At 36.7% G+C, this 21,884-nt stretch overlaps 1 protein-coding gene and 1 non-coding gene across 4 annotated transcripts in view; both read left to right on the plus strand.

Annotated features, from left to right (window-relative positions):
* MACROD2 (mono-ADP ribosylhydrolase 2) overlaps positions 1-21,884 on the plus strand; it is a 2,492,337-nt gene that overhangs the window by 1,237,117 nt on the left and 1,233,336 nt on the right. The window lies entirely within an intron of this gene.
* On the plus strand, positions 11,820-11,945 carry LOC126067890 (U6atac minor spliceosomal RNA). Its single transcript, XR_007515502.1, has one exon. It is a non-coding gene; the product is annotated as a U6atac minor spliceosomal RNA (small nuclear RNA).

The following is a 21,884-nucleotide window of genomic DNA, read 5'->3' on the forward strand; positions in this document are numbered from 1 at the left end:
GATGGCGAGACTGCATCTTACATACTTTGGACATGTTGTCAGGAGGGATCAGTCCCTGGAGAAGGACATCATGCTTGGCAGAGTACAAGGTCAGTGGAAAAGAGGAAGATCCTCAACGAGGTGGATTGACACAGTGGCTGCAACAATGAGCTCAAGCATAACAATGATTGTAAGGATGGTGCAGGACCAGGCAGTGTTTCGTTCTGTAGAGCATAGGGTCGCTATGAGTTGGAATCGACTTGATGGCACCTAACAATAACAACAACATGTTTTCACCAAAATTAAAAATCTATAGAGACAGAAAATAAATTAGTGGTTTCCTAGGGTTGGGAGGTATGGGATAAATGAGATGACTGTGATAGTACATAAGGTTTTTTTGAGGGGTGATGAAAATGTTCTAAAAATTGATCCCAGTGATGTTTACGTAACTCTGTGAATATACTAAAGAGCACTGGATTGAACACTCTAAATTAGTGAACTGTATGATATGTGAATTATATCGCAATAAAGCTGTTAAAAAAAAGTCTTCAAACCTCAACAAAAATGAGGCTAGTCAAAATTGAGATGTGCTGCATGTGAAATGTACATTGGATTTTGAAGACTTAGCATAAAAATAAGGATGTAAAATACCTTAGCGATCATTCTTTTCATATTGATTATACATTTTAAAAGTAATATTTTGGATATATTGGCTTAAGAAAAATATACTAAACTCATTTCATTTATTTTGTTTTACTTTTTAAAATATGGGTACTAGAAAATTTAAATAACATATGTGACTCACATATTTCTGTTCAACAGTATAAAAAAAATTTTTTTTTATTATATTTCTGTTCAACAGTATAGCTCCAGACTTAAAAGTTATGTCAACCAATAAATTCTTTTCACTGTTCAAGTGTCAATCACATTTTCGGCTACTTTCAGCATGAACAGTTCTAATCAATGCTTTGTCATAACATTCTCTATTTAAACCCTATTTCTAGGCGCTTGTGCTTGCAGCTACACATACACACACACACACTAACACACACACAAATAACACAAAAATTGCTTTCCTGTCTTTCTGAATACCCATCTGTAATGCTAACTAACTTCACTATTCTGAGCCTCAGTTTTTCAGATATGAAACATGAAATTCTTGAAAAAAAAGAAAGGCCTATAAATTAAACATTTCTGTGACTCTATTTTTTTTTTTTTTGACTCTAGTGATTCTATTCTGCATTTTGATATATTTTTGTTTATACATAACTTGTTATGGAATTTTCTACTCACTTGAGACCCATTTCACTTTTTTTGGTACTTTCCTTCCCTCTTTTCTCTTCCTTCATGACACTAAAACGGCAACCATTTACTTATTTAGTAGCACTGTATGTAATTGGCAGCGGAGGGTGAAAAAGAAAATTAATAATTTTAAAAATGTTCAGCTATAAGATTTCATGCCATATCAAAGTAAGCCATTACAATAAAAAAAAGATTTAATTTGAATTTTTAAGCCCTCATATTTAATTTTCTAGTTTAAAATAAAATGAAAGTAAAGATAAAATTTAAAGATTTTAAGGTAGGAATAAAGGCCATTGGGTTATCAATTTATTAAATTGGAAGTCTTCTATATTCTATGAAATGTGTAGCGTAACTACATGCCACCACCGAAAGTTAATTATGTTAACCTGTATCATACTGAGTTATTTCTAAGACCAGGAAAACGTTTGTTAATAACCAGCTGCATGTATCTCCCTAGATACCACATTTTTATTTTTTATAATTATTTTCATGAAATTATTAGAATATACCTATTCTTATCTTTTTCTACCAAAGTGTTAATTTGAATATAAACTCATAATACAATATGCATTTTTAAATTTTTCTGTTTCTTCCAGTTTTTCAGGACTTTAATCATTATTAAATCATAGTCTTCCCCCAACCTCTATCCATGGCTGTCTTTGTATTGGGCCAAAAAACAGATGTTGGGACATCTGGTTGGTGGAGCAGTCAGAAGACACACAGCATCTATCAATTAAGTTAGCCATCTTACATGGGTGTGGTTCGTGGTGCCCCCAAACAATTGAAATAGCAACATTAAAGATCACTGATCACAGATCACCATAACAAATATTTTGGCCCCCTCCATCCATGGCTGTCTTTGTATTGAGATACCTAGTTTCCTTCCAGGGGAGAAGTGTGCTATGCATTGATTTCTTGTTTATGGAGTACAAAGTGACTATGGAATATAAAATAACAAAGGCAATGTCACTTGAAAACACACAACTCCATCATATTTTATTATTCATCCTGATCTTCAAACAGAACTGCAGCAAATTAATCATTGATTAAAGTACAACAAGAACCTTTAGAGCTGACTAATATGGAGGATATTCTGTGAGCAGAGAAGAAATGGTTTGGCTAAATCATGTGCTTTTCAACCTTCCATTATGATACAGCTTAAGGGAAATATTTGTGATTTTGATTATTAGTTGTCATTGTCAGCTGCCATCAAGATGATTTCAACTCATGATGATGCCACGTGTGTAGAGTAGAGCTTCCCCATAAAGTTTTCAAGGCTGCAACCTTTTGGAATCAGATTGCCAGGCCTGTCTTCTGAGGCACCTCTGGGTGGATTCAGACTGCCAATATTTTAGCTAGTAGTTGATTCTTTAACCATTTGCACTAGCCAGGTACTCCTAATTTTGATTATAGAAAGATTTTTTAATCAAATAGTTATATTTAACCTAACTGAATTTAACTTCTGTATATTAAGCTTCTATTGGCTGCTTGGCACTGTAGTAGATTCTTATTTGGAAAAACCTATAATCTTACTTCGGAGCTATCATCAATGAGTGTGTTAAACAAATTGATTTCTACAAACAAAACAAACGCACACTCCAAAATAATTCTGAGCAACCAAAAAGGCAGTAGCTTGCTATTTCTGGACTACGGTCGTGAGTCGCTTAATGTCCACGATATGTGAAATTGGATGTTATGTGATTTGGATGCTGTGTGAACACCATATTACAGACATACCTTGCTTTATTGAGCTTTGCTTTATTGTGTTTTGCTAGTATTAGATTTTTTACAAATTGAAGATTTCCAGCAAACTTGCATTGAGCAAGTCTATTGGCACCATTTTTCCAATAACGTGCTCACTTTGAGTCTCTGTGTCACATTTTGGTAATTATCGCAGTATTTCAAACATTTCCATTATTATTCTATTTGTTATGGTCATCTGTGATCACTGATCTTTAATGTTACTATTGCAATTGTTTGGGGGCACCATGAACCACACCCTCATAAGCTGGCTAACTTAATTGATAGATGTTGTGTGTGTTCTGACTGCTCCACCTAACAGATGTTACAATATCTCTCTTTCTCTCTTTGGGCCTCCCTGTATAGACACAACAATATTGAAATTAGGCCAGTTAATAGCCCTACAATCGCCTCTAAGTATTCAAGTGAAAAGAAAAGTCACATGTCTCTTACTCTAAGTCAAAAGCTAGAAATGATTAAGCTTACTGAGGAAGGCATGTCAAAACCTGAGAGAGGCTAAAAGTTGGCCTTTGGTGCCAAACAGCCAAGTTGTGAATGCAAAGGAAAAGTTCTTGAAGGAAGTTAAAAGTGCTACTCCGATGAACACACGCATGATGAGAAAGCAAAACAGCCTTATTGTTGGTATGGAGAAAGTTTTAGTTGTCTAGCTAGAAGATTAGACCAGCCACAACATTCCCTTAAGCCAAAGCTTAATCTAGAGCAAGGCCCTAACTCTATTCAATTCTATGAAGGCTGAGAGATGTGAGGAAGCTACAGAAGAAAAGTTTGAAGCTAGCCAAGGCCGGTTCATAAAGTTTCAGGAAGAAGCCATCTCCATAACATAAAAGTACAAGGTGAAGCAGCACGTGCTGACGTAGAAGCTGCAGCAAGTTCTCCAGAGGATCGAGCTGAGATAACTGATGAAGGTGGCTACGCTAAACAACAGGTTTTCAGTGTAGACGAACCGACCTTTTACTGGAAGAAGACGTCATCTAGTGCTTTCACAGCTAAAGAGGAGAAGTCAATTCCTGGCTTCAAAGCTTCAAAGGACAGGCAGATTTTCTTCTTTGGGGCTAATATAGCTGGTGACTTTAAGTTGAAGCTAATGCTCCTTTACTATTCTGAAAATCTTGGGGCCCTTAAGAATTACTCTAAATCTACTCTGCATGTGTTCTATAAATGGAACAACAAAGCCTGGATGACAACACATCTGTTTACAACATGGTTCATTATATATTTGAAGCCCACTGTTGAGATTTACTGATTAGGAAAAAAGATTTCTTTCAAAACATTACTGCTCATTGACAATGTACCTGGTCACCCAAGAGCTCTGATAGAGATGTAAAAGGGGATTCATTTTGTTTTCATGCCTGCTAACACAACGTCCATTCTCTAGCTCATAGATCAAGGATGAATTTTGACTTTCAAGTATTATCATGTAAGAAATACATTTTGTAAGCTATAGCTGCCATGGATAGTGACTCTTCTGATGGCTCTGGGCAAAGTAAATTGAAAACTTTCTAGAAATGATTCACCATTCTAGATGTCATTAAGAATATTTGTGATTCATGAGAGGAGGTCAAAATATCAACATTAACAGGAGCTTGGAAAAAGTTGATTCCAAACCTCATGGATATCTTCAAGGGGTTCAAGATTTCAGTGAAGGAAGTAACTGCAGATGTGGTAGAAATAGCAACAGAACTAGAATTGGAAGTGGAGCTTGAATATGTGACTGAATTCCTACAATCTCATGATAAAACTTTAACAGATGAGAAGTTGCTTCTTATGGATGAGCAAAGAAAGTGGTTTCTTGAGATAGAATCTACTCCTAGTGATGATGCTGAGAACATTGTCAAAATGACAACAAAGGATTTAGAATATTACATAAGCTTAATATTATATAAGCAGCAGCAGGGTTTGAGAAGATTGACTCCAATTTTGAAAAAAGGTCTACTGTGGGTAAAATGCTATCAAACAGCATTGCATGCTACAAAGAAGTCTTTCATGAAAGGAAGAGTCAGTTGATGCAGAAAACTTCATTGTCTTGTTCTAAGAAATTGTCATAGCCACCCCAACCTTCAACAACCACCACCCCGATCAGTCAGCAGCGATCAACATCTGGGCATGACCCTCCACCAGCAAAAAAATTAAGATGGACTGAAGGCTCAGATGATGGTAAGCATTTTCTAGCAATAAAACAAACAAAAAAACTCAAACTCATTGCTGTCGAGTCAATTCCGACTCCTAGCGACCTTATTGGACAGAGTAGAACTGTCTTCATAGGGTTTCCAAGAAGCACCTGGTGGGTTCAAACTTCTTTCAAATCATTAGAGAGGGAAACACACATTACGTAAAGAAAAAAAGACAGCTGATACAGAAATTTAAAAATAAAGGAAGCATTGCCAAACCAAAAAAAAAAAAAAAAAAAACCTTGCCGTTGATTCTGACTCATAGTGACCCTACATTTAAAAAATACATGAGAAATTAATTTGTTATATAAATTAATATAAATGAGATAGTACATGTTTATATAATGGTGTCGTTCTTAGTTGCTGTTAAGTTGATTCTGACTCATGGTGACCCTATGTGGGCAGAGTAGAACTGTTCCATAGGGTTTTTAAGGCTTTGACTTTTAGGAAACAGATCACCAGACCTGCCTTCAAGGCACATCTGGGTGTGTTCAAATGACCAACCTCGTGGCTGGTAGTTGAATGCTTAAGCGTTTGTGGTGCCACCTAGGGAATCCAAAGTAATGATAGATATATAATTATATTTAATTTATATATAATTTTACATATTATATAAATGAGAACAAGACTCTTATGATGAGTTAATATGTAAAGAAAAGAAATCCCACATAGACAGTATATACAAGAGTTAAGTCTAAAAATGTTACTCAGATTAAAACTAAAATAGGAAGCGCGTTAACAGCTAAATGCTAACAAATATAAAAATAGAGTTTATGATACTAACTTCAGACTGTATTGTGTTCAATCCAAAAAAGGGATAGAAGACATGAAGAAATGCAATGTGTGATAGAGGTTCCAATTCACAATGTGATTATAATTGCCTTAACTCATCAGGCCTAAATAACTTATCAAAAAAAAGAAAAAAGTATCTAACTGCAGGAAATGTAAAAATAATCTAACAGAAGCACAGTGGTGGCAAGAGAAATAAATTCATCATATCAGCTATTAAAAGATTACGTAGACAAAAAATGAGAGTTACAGTGTATAAAAAAAAAAAAAAAAGACAAACCCAGTGCCGTGGAGTCGATTCCGACTCATAGCGACCCTATAGGACAGGATAAAACTGCCCCATAGAGTTTCCAAGGAGTGCCTGGCGGGTTCGACCTGCCAGCCCTTTGGTTAGCAGCCATAGCACTTAACCACTACACCACCAGGCTTTCCTACATAAACCAAAAAAACAAACACAGTGCCATCGAGTTGATTCCAACTCACAGCGACCCTATAGGACAGAGTAGAACTGCTCCGTAGAGCTTCCAAGGAGTGCCTGGCGGGCTTGAACTGCCAACCCTTTGGTTAGCAGCCGTAGCACTTAACCACTATGCCACCAGGGTTTCCTTTCCTGCATAGTGATTTTATTCACATCTTTCCTACATAGGGTGTGAATAAAATCACTGAAAAGTTTAAATATATATCTAGGGAGTAAAAAAAAAAACCTGTTGCTATCGAGTTGATTTTGACTCACAGCAACTCTACAGGACAGAGTAGAACTGCCTGTTAGTGTTTCCAAGGAGCAGCTGGTGGATTTAAACTAACGACCTTTTAGTTAGTAGCCAAGCTCTTAACCACTGTGCCACCAGGGTAAACAGAAAAAAAACAAGCCTGTTGCCATCAAGTCAATTCCAACTCATAGCGACCCTGAAGGACAGAGTAGAACTGCCCCCACAGGGTTCCTAAGAGATGCCTAGTGGATTGAAACTGCCAACCCTTTGGGTAGCAGCTGTAGCTCTTAACCACTACCCCACCAGATAGAGGTACATAGGTGGATATTAGAGTTAGGTGAATGGATGAAGGGATGATGAGTAGGATAGTTTGTCTCCTTTGTGGTTACCTTATTATTTACCTCTATTTTTCTAAATTTAAACCTAACTTTTATTTCTTTGTATAGCTGTATCTTCCTTTCCATATGGAAGATCTATGATTATATTTCTTAGCCCTTCTTTATTATTTTAATGTTGTCTTCTTAAATGTTACCCCATTTTTGAGCTTTTCTTTTTTAATTTTGATTTGTTTTTTTTGATTTCCCTGTCTGGGTTGACTTCTGATTGCTCTGCCCAGTGTTCTAGTCTTGGGTTGATACCTGACATTATTGATTTTCTAACCAAAGAACTCCCTTTAGTATTTCTTGCAGTTTTGGTTTGGTTTTTACGAATTCCCTAACTTCTGTTTATCTGGAAATGTCCTAATTTCACCTTCATATTTAAGAGACAGTTTTGCTGGATATATGATTTTGGCTGGCAATTTTTTTACTTCAATTTTTTAAATAAGTCATCCCATTGCCTTCTTGCCTGCATGGTTTCTGCCGAGTAGTCCAAGCTTATTCTTACTGGCTCTCATTTATAGGTGACTTTTCTTTTATCCCTAGCTAACCTTAAAATTCTCTCTTTATCTCTGGTTTTGAGAAGTTTGATTAGAATATGTCTTGGTGACTTTCTTTTAACACCTACCTTATGATGAGTTCAATGAGCGTATTGGATAGATATCTTCTCATCTTTCACGATATCAGGGAAGTTTTCTGGCAGCAAATCTTCAACAGTTCTCTCTGTATTTTCTGTTATCCCTCCCTCTTCTGGCACTCCAATCACTCATAGGTTATTTCTCTTGATAGAGTCCCACATGATTCTTAAGGCTTCTTCATTTTTATTAATTCTTTTATCTGATTTTTCTTCAAATATATTAGTGCCAAGTGATTTACCTTCAAATTCAGAAATTCTGGCTTCTACTTGCTCAATTCCGCTCCTCTGACTTTCTATTGAGTTGTCTACTTCTGTAATTTTATTGTTAATCTTCTGAATTTCTGATTGCTGCCTGCCTATGGATTTTTCCAGCTTACTAAATTTTTCATTATGTTCCTGAATAATCTTTCTAATTTCTTCAATTGCTTTATCTGTGTGTTCCTTGTCTTGTTCTGTGTATTGCCTCATTTCCTTCCTGATGTCTTGAAGAGTTCTGTATATTAATCTTTCGTATTCTGGCTCTGGTAATTCCAGGAATGTACTTTCATCTAGAAGATCCCTGGATTCTCTGTTTTGAGAGCTTGTTGAGGTGATCATGGTCTGTTTCTTTATGTGACTTGATATTGACTGCTGTCTCCAAACCATGTATATGTTATTGTATTAGTTTATGCTTGCTTACTGTGTCATAGCTGCTTGCTTTGTTTTGTTTTGATATGCCCAGATGGGTTGCTTGAGTGAGCTAGCTTGATTATTTTCACGTTTGGAGCTCTGACAGCCTGTCCCCAGATGGCTAGAGCCTTTATCAGGTATATCAGTCTAGAACTCCGTTCACTTTTCTTGTATGAATTCAGCTCAGGTGTCCAGGTAGCTGATCATCACATGTGTGGTACAGGCTCTGTCCTACAGTCTTAGAGGGGCAGGGGTGATTGGTGTATGTAACAGTATGTGATTGCAGCAGGGGGCCAGGCTCTGAACAAGGCAGGGGGCTGAGAACTGACCCTCAAGTGTCTCTGAGGAAAGCGCATCCCTGTTCCCTAGAGCGTGCAGATGGGTGGGTCCTGCAGACAGACCATGGGCACCCAATGTTTTTGGTTGTAAGTACTGGAAGATACCAGTTATCCTTGGACTTCTGTTGCGGGTGTCTGGGTGACCTGAGTGGAGCTACCAGTCCTTAGGCCCCTGATGTGGGTGGGTGAGGACCCTGTTTAACAGGCAAAGCAATGTCAAACATCAAACACGCACCTCTGCCCTACACAGTTGAAATGGTTGGAGTCTGCCAACAAGGGCCTATTCTCCAGAAATAGGCCCACAGAGGTCCATGCAGAGGGGAAAGTGCTCAAAGTCCACAGACCATTTATGCCTGGACAAGAGCTGCTTCTGTCCTGAGTTCCCCTGGTTAGTGGAGCTGGCAAATTATCTTTTCCCCCAATTATAAATTTTTTTCCTTCTCCAAGGCTGGGAGGATGGCTCTAGGCACTCAACAGTACCTATCTCAGACCCCTGGAATTCAGCTGCGGAAGCCGGGTTGGGGGTGGGGGGTGGTGCGCAGTAAAATATAAGCAAGTACTTAGCTTTTGCCAAGAGCGCCATTCTTCTCTGGTTCCAGAGGTGTGAGTAGGCCGTGTGGTTGCTGCTTCTCCCTGAGGAAACTGCGGCCGAACACTAGTACCAGCCCGCTGCCTCCACTCCAGGAGTGTTGCCTGAGGGCTCCCCCCGATTCAGGTCCAGTAACTCCTGTCTGCTTCTGAACCATCTCTTCCTCTCCCTGCCCCTCAATTCATTTTCTAAGCGTGCCTTTGATGCTCAGGGCTCCTAGCTTGTCATAAATATGCTCATTTCACTTGTTTTTTCGGGTCTTTGTTGTAAAGAGGGGGCTCGCAGGAAGCATCTGTCTATTCTGCCATCTTGGCTCTGTCTCGTGGATGAAGGGATCAATGAGATATTTCTAGAGAAGAAGTCTTCATTTTGATGCCTGTGGGTCATATACATTAAAAGGACTACATATTTGACCTCAAAGAAAACTTAAATACAATCCAAAAATTGTAAATAATAAGAAGTACATTACTGATCACAATGAAATAAAATTAGAAATTAATAGAAGGAAAATATAAACCCCAACCATCTTAAAAAAAAAAGAAAAAAATATTCTATATAACTATTAGATTACAGAAAAAATCAAAGGGATATTTAGAAAATAAACATTTAAAAAAGTCCACATCTATTTCATTTCACTAGTAAAAATCACCCGGAAATGAAACATCTGAGAATATACCCAAGCATTTTGAAATGGAAAAATAAGGAGGGAGAAACTAACCTTATCAAGTACTGAAATACATTACAATAATTAAAATAAATTGGTACAGCAGAAGAAACAAAACAGAGGTACACAAGTAGACCTACACATTTGTGGCATTTGATTTGTGATAATGGTATTATTTTTAAACCAAGAAAAGAAATTATTCAATAAATTAGTGTGGTTAGCTGGTTTAGAAAAACATAAAGCTGGATTCTACCTTACTTTATACCACAAAATACATTCTGTATGGAAAAAAAGAAAAAGTATTAAACATGAAAGAAAACCCATAAAATTTTGAAGAAACACTGGTAAATGTATTTACAATCTTGGCAGAGGAAAACTCTCCAAAAAGGGCATGTTGTTGCTTTGTTGTTAGAAGCCCTGTATTCAGCCCCGACTCATGGCGATCTCACCCACAATGGAATGAAAGTGCTGCCCATTTCTGGATGGTTGCAGGTAACACCATTATGATTCATAGGGGTTTCATTGGCTGGTTTTCAGAAGTTGAATTTTCAGAAGTTGAGTCTGGGTCTTCCATATGGAAAAAAAGGATTCTGTCACTGAACCACTGTTCCTCAAAGGGGCAAAAAATCTAGAATTCATAAAGAAAATATCTATAAACTTTAAAAACATAAAACATTTTAGAAAACAAAAAACTTCGTAATGGGAGAAATGATATGGGAAAGATCAAAAGGCTAATGGCAGACTGGAGAGAAATATTAGTTCACATAGGACAAATCAAGACTAATTTTAATTTTTAAACATCATAGACTAAAGCAAACAACCAAATTGAAAAAAAATAGGCAAAAAACATGAACAAATGAAAATACAAATAAAAATAAATGAGCATCTAACACATATATAGTTGTTAACCTCATTCAGAAGCAAAATTAAATAAAATACAACCCATTAAAAAATGTTCTAATATCGTTTTATACCCATAAGATTAGCAAGTAACTAAATTTGAAAATATTCAGAGTGAGTATATTGATCAAGGACTCAATTGTGAGGGTATTGGAAGATTTGATGATTTTTATCAGAAATTTAAATGTGCATATTCTTTGACCAATGTTCTCATTGATATGAATTTATCCTATGCATATGCTTATAAAAGTTCATCAAGATACTTGCACAGTGATGTTTATTTGAGCTTTACTTAGACACACTCCCCACAACTCCCTCCCAACTCATAGCAACCCTATGTACCACAGAACAAAACACTGACCATCCTTACGGTGGTTCTTACGCTTAAGTCCATTGTTGCAGCCACTGTGTCAATCCATCTCATACAGGGTCTTCCTCTTTTTCACTGACCCTGTGCTTTACCAAGCATGATGTCCTTCTCCAGGGAATGATCCCTCCTCATAACGTGTCCAAAGTATGTAAAATGTAGTCTCTCCACCCTTACTTCCAAGAAACAGTCTGGATGTACTTCTTCCAAGACAGAGTTGTTCCTCTTCTGGCACTGTATCAGACTATGTTCTACTGCTATTTATAAGGTTTTCACTGGCTAATTCTTTTCAGAAGTAGACTGCCAGGCCCTTCTTGCTAATGTGTCTTAGTCTGCAAGTTCAGCTGAAACCTGTCTTCCATGGGTGACCCTACCAATAGCATAGTTTCCAGCACCATAGCAACATGTAAGCCCCCACAGTACAACAAACTGATGGACGGGTAGGGGATAGCTCAGTAAATACAATTATAAAATATATATATGTGTATCATATGTACATAGCTCAGTATATATAATTTTCAAGGCAAGGTGCAAAACTGTTAAGAATGTGAAAAATGTGTACATTTAGATATATTTATGAAAGGAGAGAAGTTTAGCAATCTTCTTGATAAGAATGGAAGTGGCCCTCAGACCTTGCAACAGGTATACAGTTAAGGCATCAATACCTACTTTGTGGCATCTAACCACGGATTTTTTAGGAGCCCTGGTGGCATAGTGGGTAAGGGCAATGGCTGCAAACCAAAAGATCAGCAGTTCGAATTCACCAATCATTCCTTGGAAACCCTATGGGGCAGTTCTACTCTGTCCTGTAGGGTCACTATGAGTCACAATCAACTTGAGGCCAACAGGTTTGGGTTTTTGATGTGTCATTACATTAATGAAATCTTTTTTCTCTTTTTTCTGGAAGGAAACCAAAGGAAAAAGTACTAATGGTTATCTTTGGACAGCCCCTTGGTGGGGTTGGGTGAATGAGGGAGAATTTGATTCTTCATTTTGTCCCATTTTGCATTGTTTCAATGATTTAATAAGTAATATCAGCTGAGATTTTCTGCGCAGCAGTTATTTTTAGTTTTCTTCTTTATATTCCTGTTAAAAACAAGAACGAATCAGTGTTGACAGTATCATTCCATTAGTAAAATAATCCTGATAGGGTAGACTAAAACCTGTGTTTATGAATCTCGGTGAGAGCTGAAAATTTAGGAACTCTTATCAGTTTTTTATCAGTGTTTAATGTTTCCATAGGGAGTTGTTGCATATGTGTGTGTCCTATTCATACATATAAGACTCCTAAGTTTAGGCTGTTTTTTTTTAAGTGTCTATTCTACTCCCACAAGATCTGAAATAGTTTCAATATATTTTGTTTTATAAATATTTAACTTATGTTTCCTGAAGTTGAAAATGGCAATATTCCACAAGGGTCCATTTTCTAAAGCATGAGTGATTTTTCATGGTTACAATATTTATGAAATATTGAGAGTTTATGCATGTGAAATCTCTTGTAATAGACTCTTCTAGACTTAAACTAGTCTTTTCTTAGGTCTCCAATGTAAAATTCAAGGCATCAAAGCTGTATCAAATGAATATGCTGTGTTTCTTGTAGTATATATGCCTTACTGTTTACAGGAATGTTATTTGCTCAGCTAGATTAGTCCAAAACTTCTTTTTTAAAGTAGTTTCATTTTCTTTCAAATCACTCAACCTTCAAAGAGAATCCTTCAAGTTCTTATTTTTGCCGTTGCAGTGCGTATTGAAGGTCTTCGTAAGCATGGCATTTAATGTGCTTATTTATGTAGAGTGTGTTATGAAAGGAGTAGCTGAGTTATTTGCCATAATTTACATAAAATCATATTTCAGTGATAAAAATTAATGTCTTAGGAGTTATGAGTGAGTTGGAATGGCTCATTTGTTTTTTAGTAGAAAAGAGCTTTAGCTTCAGTTTTTTTCCGCACTTGAACTTCCATTACCTGGGTTATTTGCATTGTCTATTTGCATTTACTTAAATAAGTGCTAATGATTTTTCAGGCATTTAAGGAGAGGAGTGTTTTTAGGTATGTCTTTAACCTTAGTTTAGTCGCAGAAGGAGCTGGTGTATATCACAAGTTCTGCTTTAAAAGCACTCCTAAAGCTTGACAGTGTTATAGTAATTGCATTAGCAGCTATGATAGGAAGCTTAATGTCTTTGCCATGTTGGAATCTGGCAGACGGAAACTTAGCATTTGTTTTGGCCCCTCTGAATTTTATCTGCTCATCTATGGTTAGACAAACAAAATAAAAAGTCAGTCCTTTTTCTTGTTCTTGCTCTTGCAGGAGCATTTGTAGATTTTACGAGGAAAACAATGAACATGTCACCCTGTGTTTGGCAGCAGGAAAACGAAGGGAGTTACATAAATTGTCTTTTTGGGTGCCAACTGTTACGCACCAGAATTGTTTATATTAGTGAAATCCTCTGGTTGTAGGTTATGTAAATTGTATTTTTATCCCTAGACTCCTTTTATGGTAGAGAGGGGGATTGGGGAATGTGCATTAAATCTGAAATGGTCCTCACACTTAAATACTGCAATGTGGTAGATAGTTAATCTTCAAAACAGAGAGTGAACATACGTAACTGCTTTATTACCGTCAACACATGTCTCTCTCTAATTACCCTGGCTTACACCTTGGGATGAACTGAGGATGCAAGAGGTGCCTCAACTCAGAGAATTTTGTTTTTATTTCTTGGGTTCCACACAGAAGGTATTAGGGGAAAAAAAGTTATGTGAATTTACCCAATATTGGTGCTCGTAAAAATGTGACTCTGAAATTTATAGGGCTGTCTGTTCAAGACCTAGAAGAGCAGGTGTTAGGTAAGCTCCACTAAACAGCTGTGTCAATACATCTTGGCATGTCTGAGGCTGTCTGAGGGAAATTCCCGAGGATAGTCACTACAGGACATGTAGTAGTCCTTTGCAGGTATCCAGTGGCGACACGAGCAAAGCAAATGTCACCTAGTGACTGGGCTGCCACTGACCTCCCAGTGGCCAGGGGTTACCTCCTAAGAGATTGTGACGCAAAACAGGGGCTACTTGAATCCTAAAGAGGAAAAGTAGTTCCTTGACCAGCATTTCCACTAAGGTGGCAAGCTCAATTATACCTTTTCTTTATTGACTAATTAAGAGAGTATGTTGATCAGTAAAATATGGGTGTGTATTTTTTTTTAGTGGGAAAGAATTCAGTCCACAAACTTGCAAGTGCAAGGAATGTAACTTTAATTTTCTATACATTATACTCTTGTAGTTTCCTGTAGGAGTCCCTGGTGGAGCAAACAGTTAACCGCTCAACTGCCAGTAGTTGATGGTTAGAACCGACCCAGAGGTGCCTTGGAAGACAGGCCTAGTGAGCTGCTTCCGAAAGGTCACAGCCTTGAAAACTATATGGAGCACTTCTACTTTACACACATGGCGTCACCATGAGTCTGGATCAACTCTACAGAGACTAACAACAACAACAACAATTCCCTATAACTAGAAAGATAATACAACCAGGTTTTTCCAAAACGGTCCAGAGTTACGTCTGTTGTCCTTGGTTAACGTGCTCGGTCAGAAGCTAAGTGAAAGGTTGCAAGTTCAAACTTACCCAGAGGTGCCTTGGAAGAAGGGCCTGGTGACCTGCTTCAGAAAAATCAGCCATTGAAAAGTCTATGACACACATGGGGTCCCTGTGAGTTGCAACTGACTAGATGGGTAACAGGTTTTTGTCTTTTGGAATTATTAACAGTACCCCCCCCCCACTTTTTCTTTCAATAGTCTCCTGGTTACATACTACCTGTATCCCACTGTAACAACCTTTCCCTGAGTCAGTTAAAGTAGAACAGCTTTGGTACTTCAGTGGTCATTGGGATCAAAGAAGCACAGGAAAAGAAATCTGCCAATACTTTAAAATATTATGCTCATCTAAATATTCAAAGCTTTTCTTTGCCTATTTCTATTTCTCAAAGATGTGTATAATGTCATACCACATATAACAGAGATGGAAATTGTTGGATGGGGGAGCAGCAAGCATATTGCTTGAATAATGTAGTGTTTTATTTGGGAGTACTTGATATACTTTGGGGAGCCTCATTAATTTTATGAGATCATTAGTTTACTTATTATTCAATAAATTTAACTCCTCTACACTAACACTGGTAGTAAAATACTTTCTATGGTCATAATGTTCTCTGCTCAAAAGCTAGCCTGGGTTGGAAAGAGCTGGCTGGAACATGGTCCGAAAAGGAAGTGGGTGAGGTCAAAGGAGATGAGGCAAGTTGCTGGAGAACAAGAATCTGATATGTAAAAGGTTCAGGGAACACCCTCAGGTCCTTTTGTGTGGTGCTACATCACGCTCTCCCTAGACTAATGCTGCAAGTGCCCTCATTAATCATATGGCAATTTTGAAAGCCCCTATTAACAGTAATTGCCTACTTGGATCATATTCTGTGAACCAGGTTTTAGTCACAGTATTCACCATATTGACCAAAGTTGGATCCATGTAAAGCACTGTGTTCATATCCATTTATGTCTGTCTGTATGTATAATTATACATCTGTATCTATAAATGTCTGGGCTTTGAAATCAAATGATCTGGTTCCCTTTGGCTCCACCATTTCCCATCCATGTGGCCCTAGATAAACGACTTAACTTGCCTGGGCCTCAGTTTCTCCATCTGTAAAATGTGCAGTTCAAAGATTATACACGTCAAAATGCTTAGCACAGTATCTGAAATAAAGTAGGCACTTCATAAATATTAGCTTCCTTATTTTATTTTTCAAGGTAATAGAAGAAGGTCATCATTGCCCAAATATAGGATGATACCAAACCCATTGCCGTTGAGTTGACTCCAAGTCAATACAGGATGATAGGTGATCAAACATGATATATGTGGATTATACAGCCATTTTAAAACCATGGTGATAGGGACTCCATAATGTAACAAAGTGAAAAATCCTGGCACAACTAGAAAAATAAGATAAAGTTGTATCCAAAGCGTGATTACAATTCTGTTTTTAAAAGACATTTTGTATGCAGGATAAAAGGGCATCAAAGAAATAAACCAACATACTAATAAAGAATATATTTGGATAGTGTTATAATTTTATTTCATTCTTTATGTATTTCTAGATTTTGATTACTATATATATATATTTTACTCTTATAATGGAATTTACTTTTTTAATCTGAGAAGGATTTCAAATGATATGAATTTGGGTTGTACACATTTTCTGTATCAATATCTTGGATGCTTACAGTATTTCAAAATAAGGGTATTGTACTCTGAAGATTTGACCAAGAGAAACACTGCAAAGCACCCTGTCCCTCTCTGCACACAGCTTGCTTCTTCTGCCCTTGGCTCAGAATTGAGGAGGAACAGCTACACCTCTTTGACTCCAACTGACACAAGAAAATGTACCTGTTCTTTTCCTCCACGTATGTTGGCTCACACCTTCCTGATGCCTTGGAGATAACTTAGACATATGGATTACCGGTCTACTTCTTTCTTCAGAAGAACCCAATTCTTCCTATTATTTCCCCTTTCCTTTCTTCTTCATCTTTTTTTCCCCCAATGTTATCAGGGTGATTTTCTTAAAACACAGACCTAATACTTTCACTTCTGTTTCTAAGACACTTTTGAGGGATCCTAACTGTCTAAAAATCAATGTCTCACAGCATGGTACTCAAGGGCCACTGTAATTTGACCTAGTTAAAGATTTCTTGCCTTTCTTTTTGCTTCATCTCTTCCAGCTGAACCAAACTCGAGATAAGCTTTCCAACCCTTGTGCCTTCTTCATGTTCTTTCTGTTCCCTGCTCCTTTATATTTCTCCTGAAATGCATCCTTCCCTGAAGGATTTGCCGATTATCTTAGCCATGTTCTTTTTTCTGTGAGCATACTGGATTTTAGCACTTGAGTGTAACTCTATCTGTAGTCTGCCTTGAGTTGGCTAGCTGTGTACGTATCTGTAATTCCTATTAATTATGAAATCCTAGAAGGCAGAGGGAGCCCTGGTGGACCAATGATTAAGAGCTATGGCTGCTAACCTAAAGGTCAGCAGTTTGAATCTACCAGTACTCCTTGGAAACCCTGTGGGGCAGTTCTACTTTGTCCCATAGGGTCACTATAAGTCAGAATCGACTTGAAGGCAGTTTTTTTTTTTTTTTTAGAAGGCACAGAATTTGTCTTTTTATTCTTTGTGTCTCTCTAGCACCTTACATCAGTTGCCTTATACCAGTTTACCCCTGGTAAATAGTGATGGCACTGGTTTTTTTGTTTTTAAATAGTTAAAAAAAAAAAAAAGTCATCAAATTGAATCTGACTCATTGGGACCTTATAGGACAGAGTAGAACTTCCCTACAGAGTTTCCAAGGCTGTAATCTTTATGGAGCAGACTGCCACATCTTTCTCCTGCAGAATGGCTGATGGGTTCAAACTGATGACCTTTAGGTTAACAGCCGAGTGCTTAACCACTGTGCCACCGGAGCTCCCAAGGCTCAATAAACATATGTGAAATTAGGAAAAAAAAATAATACCAAGATAAAAGGATTGCTAAAACTTTAAAAAGACTCCTTGTTGAGGATCAATATTTTTGATGATGACAAATGCCTAGATACAGACCTTTCTCAAAATGAGGTCCAAAAATAACTATACCAGTTGGTTTGTCCATGGATTACCTAATAATTTCAGAGAAAAAAAAATTTGTTCATATATACATGTAAAAATTTTGAAATATAAGTTCAAAATTAGTTTTCGCAGACAGTTGGTTATTTTATTAAGACCTATTGTGCCCTTTCAGCTTCTGAATGCATTGCACACTGTACTAGTTATGTCATGTCAGTAAATATTCATTCAGTGGGGCTGTTTCCCCCAAAATATATGATGTCCTCCAGTATTCTTATTATTACTTATTTATTTTCTTTTGTAGTGCTAATATTTGGATGAAATTTGTCCCCTATTCACAAAAATAAATGTATCTACATCTCAAAAAGACTCCGCTAAAGCAGAAATGTTGTGATAAGAATAGTAACATAAATTCCACAATTCAGATTAATGAAAAAAATAAAACCGATTAACAGGAATCCAATGTAAATACAGAATCTAAATCTGTCTGTATTGGGATACTGTGACAATTCCATTCAGGCAGCCACAAAAGGAAAAAAAAATTAAACGATAGGATATTATTTTGAAGTTTCATTTTTTATCTCTACCCCAATAAATGTAATAAATACGATTATAAATGTAAATTAAATATAATAAATGTGTTATGAAGGCTTTGAGAGTTTCTTAGAGTTTCAGACAAAACACAATGGTCTTTCTGTTGAACCAATTTTCTCTAGAAAGTAAAATAATGCTTTCCTGATAAAAACTGATATATTTTGTTGCCAAAAAAAAGGGAAAGTCATCAAAAATCACAGCAACAAAATTCAGTTTTGAGCTCTTTGTTAAAAAAAAAAAACAGGTAAATGTCACACTATGACTGAGATGGTTATAAAATCAGCCACACGTTTAATGGCAGATTTTATATCCAGAAAGAAGGTATAATGAGCATTTGGCAACGTTGCTGAACCAAATGGACACTCCTGGACACTGCCTACACTACGGAAAAACAATTACTATCCTGTGCAGGCTAGCATATATTTTCCTGTAGAACACAATACCTAAGTGCAGAACATAAGTCAAGTGTTTGGCACATGTGTAGTGCTTATATGAAAGAGAGGAGCATAGCAACTATTTGTCCTATTTATTACTGGAAACACAAGCTCTATGAATTGCAGTTATTTTTAACTTGGTTAATGGCTATGCTGGATTCCCTGATGTAGCTTGGAAAAGATGCCCTGGGATCAGAACTGACAGAGCACAGCCACATGTCCAACAAGGCAATTCTCTCACACGGCTGTATCCCCAGACAATATTTGCTGGTCAGCAATATGCTTCCTGATACTGATTTGGTGTTGAAAGAAGCAGCCAAAAATTATGGCCGTGTATTCAAGTCTTTCCAATTTGTTTCCTGGGCTTCCAGGACAAGGTTCTGCATTTCCAAACTGAAGTTCATCAGCTGTTAGAGGGAAAAGTAATCATACATTATTATTATTATTTTTTAAGCAGGCTTGTTTTCTTATTGTTTCTATTTCATACTGTTTGTTTAAGTGACATCCTCAGCAATGTATCTGGTATTCTAAATAGTCTGAGCTCATCACTTCTGGGCAGAAACATCACTGCTGATTCCAAAGACACCTAAATAGCTGATAGATAGGCCAAACATTTACCACCATTGCTCATGATAGGTGATTTTTAAACCAATCTTCTCCAGTACAGTAGAAAGAAATTGTGAGCAAAGAAACCCATTGGATGTGAAACTTCAAACAGCATAAGGCAACCATCACAACATTTAAATTGTGATTAAAAATGTGCAAGTAACAGTTTCTCTCTGACTGATGTGAAATGTTATATTAACTATTTTATTTTTATGCAAACTTTTGTTGACTATTTTAAAAATTACAGAAAGTATAGCAACTGCATTCATGTCTAATATTCATTAAGTGAATCTCAAATGTTTAGAGTTTGAGGAAACATTTTTATTACTATTCAAGTGCTATTTTTGAGAAATCTCAGACTATTGGTTGATAATACTTTTGTGCATTTATTAATATAAAACATTTTACAAGTATGTACTAATAAAGTTTTGATAAATCTAAAACTTTATAAAAATCATTTAACTTGGTCGATTAAAATATATATAAAAAAATAGTGTTCTAATATTTCTTACATCAATAATGTCTTCTGCATAAATTACATCATCTCTGTTTAACCTTTCCCTTGAGGGGTTTTTTTTTTTTTTTTCTCTTTTCTTTCAAAGAATTAAATGTTTTAATGATAATGGAATAGAGGCTTTCCAGAAATCTGGGTAATTATTGCAGTCTTTGCACCATCCAGAGCATTTGTGTTGAGTTTTCTCATTTTTTTTTTTTTTTTTTTTGACCCTCATTGTAGTTGTGAAAATGGGAATCAAGGCCTGGTTTTGTTCTATTTGTTTTGTTTTAATCCCTTTCATCTCATATATGCCAGTGGTAAGGGAATCAAAGTTACATGTAGATTGAATGATGTAAAGCTAATTTGATCATGTTTTTCTACTTATAGAAATGCTCAATCTACACAAAGTAACATAATTATGGCAAAGCATATTAGAGGAGGAGTCCTCAATTTTATCATATTTCCTTGACTGAGACATGTTATAATCAAAGAAATAAAACAAACAAACAAAAAAACCCAGTGCCATCGAGTCGATTCCAACTCATAGCGACCCTATAGGACAGAGTAGAACTGCCCCATAGAGTTTTCAAGGAGCACCTGGTGAATTTGAACTGCCAACCCTTTGGTTAACAGCCACAGCACTTAACCACTATGCCACTGCATCAAAGACAATTTTTATGTTTTACCTCTCTTTTCCTGACCCTTTCTTTGTATAGCAAAGTTCATTTGTACTTTTATTCATTCTTTTATTAAAAAAAAAAAAAGAGTAGTTTCTAGGAGAGAAGAGAGGAAACAAAAATCATTTATCTTTTATTTGCATCTGTGAAAGACCAAGATGAGGCACCATGAGACACCCATTTTATTAACACCTAGCTTTGAGAAGACAAAGTGATAATAAGTTGTCCTTTAGAGTATAAATTTGTTTCTGGTTTTGTCATCATGGTTAATCCTTCTGATTTACAGATTGTTTCAATCATTGAGACCCAGTTTTAATGTGATTAACATTTTTGCTCATTTGTGGAGCTGTGGTAGTCCTGACTTCTGGAGAACAGGATAACCCTCCATTGGCCTTATGTAAATAAATTGTCTCTTAATGCCCTTGAAATGGAAGCATCCCCTGGAGAACAAGTAATAAATCAGAATGGAAGAAGGGGAACATAACCCTCGAGGTTATTGCTTGAAATGATGAACCGAATGCCTTTATTTTAGAATTTTTAATTCAGGGTGCTTTTTCCTTCTTTTCATCTGGTGCTGTCATCTTGGAACGACAGAGACTGAGTGCTAAATTGTTATTGCATGATTTCCCTTAGTACACATCTGTAGACAGGGTTTGACAGGAAGTTCAGATTTTGTGAAGAATGTTTTATATAGGAGATTTTGAAATATGGGGAAACACATATTTACATAAAAGGAAGGGGGAAATGTGTGTGTGTGTGTGTGTCATGCATGTGTGTGCATGTGTGTAAAATAGGTTTAGCGTCTGATTGTTTTTTTCTTATCCAGGGCCTTTGTTTTATTAGAAATGAATAAGCATTATCATTTCAACCATTTCCCCAATTCTTTCCAGGAATCTTTTTTTTTTTACTGTACTTTAGATGAAAGTTTACACAGCAAATTGATTTCTCATTAAATGATTAATACACATTGTTTTGTGACATTGGTTGCCAACCCCATGACATGTCAACACTCTCCCCCTCTCGACCTTGGACACCTTATTACCAGCTTTCCTGTCCCGTCCTTCTATCTAGGCTGGTGTGCCCATTTGGTCTTGTTTTGTTTTGTGGGCCAGTCTAATCTTTGGCTGAAGGGTGAGCTTCAGAAGTGACTTCATTACTGAGTTAAAAGGGTGTCTGGGGGCCATACTCTCAAAATTTGT

The sequence above is a fragment of the Elephas maximus genome, chromosome 25, assembly GCF_024166365.1.
Source record: "Elephas maximus indicus isolate mEleMax1 chromosome 25, mEleMax1 primary haplotype, whole genome shotgun sequence".
In the NCBI taxonomy this organism is placed as follows: domain Eukaryota; kingdom Metazoa; phylum Chordata; class Mammalia; order Proboscidea; family Elephantidae; genus Elephas; species Elephas maximus.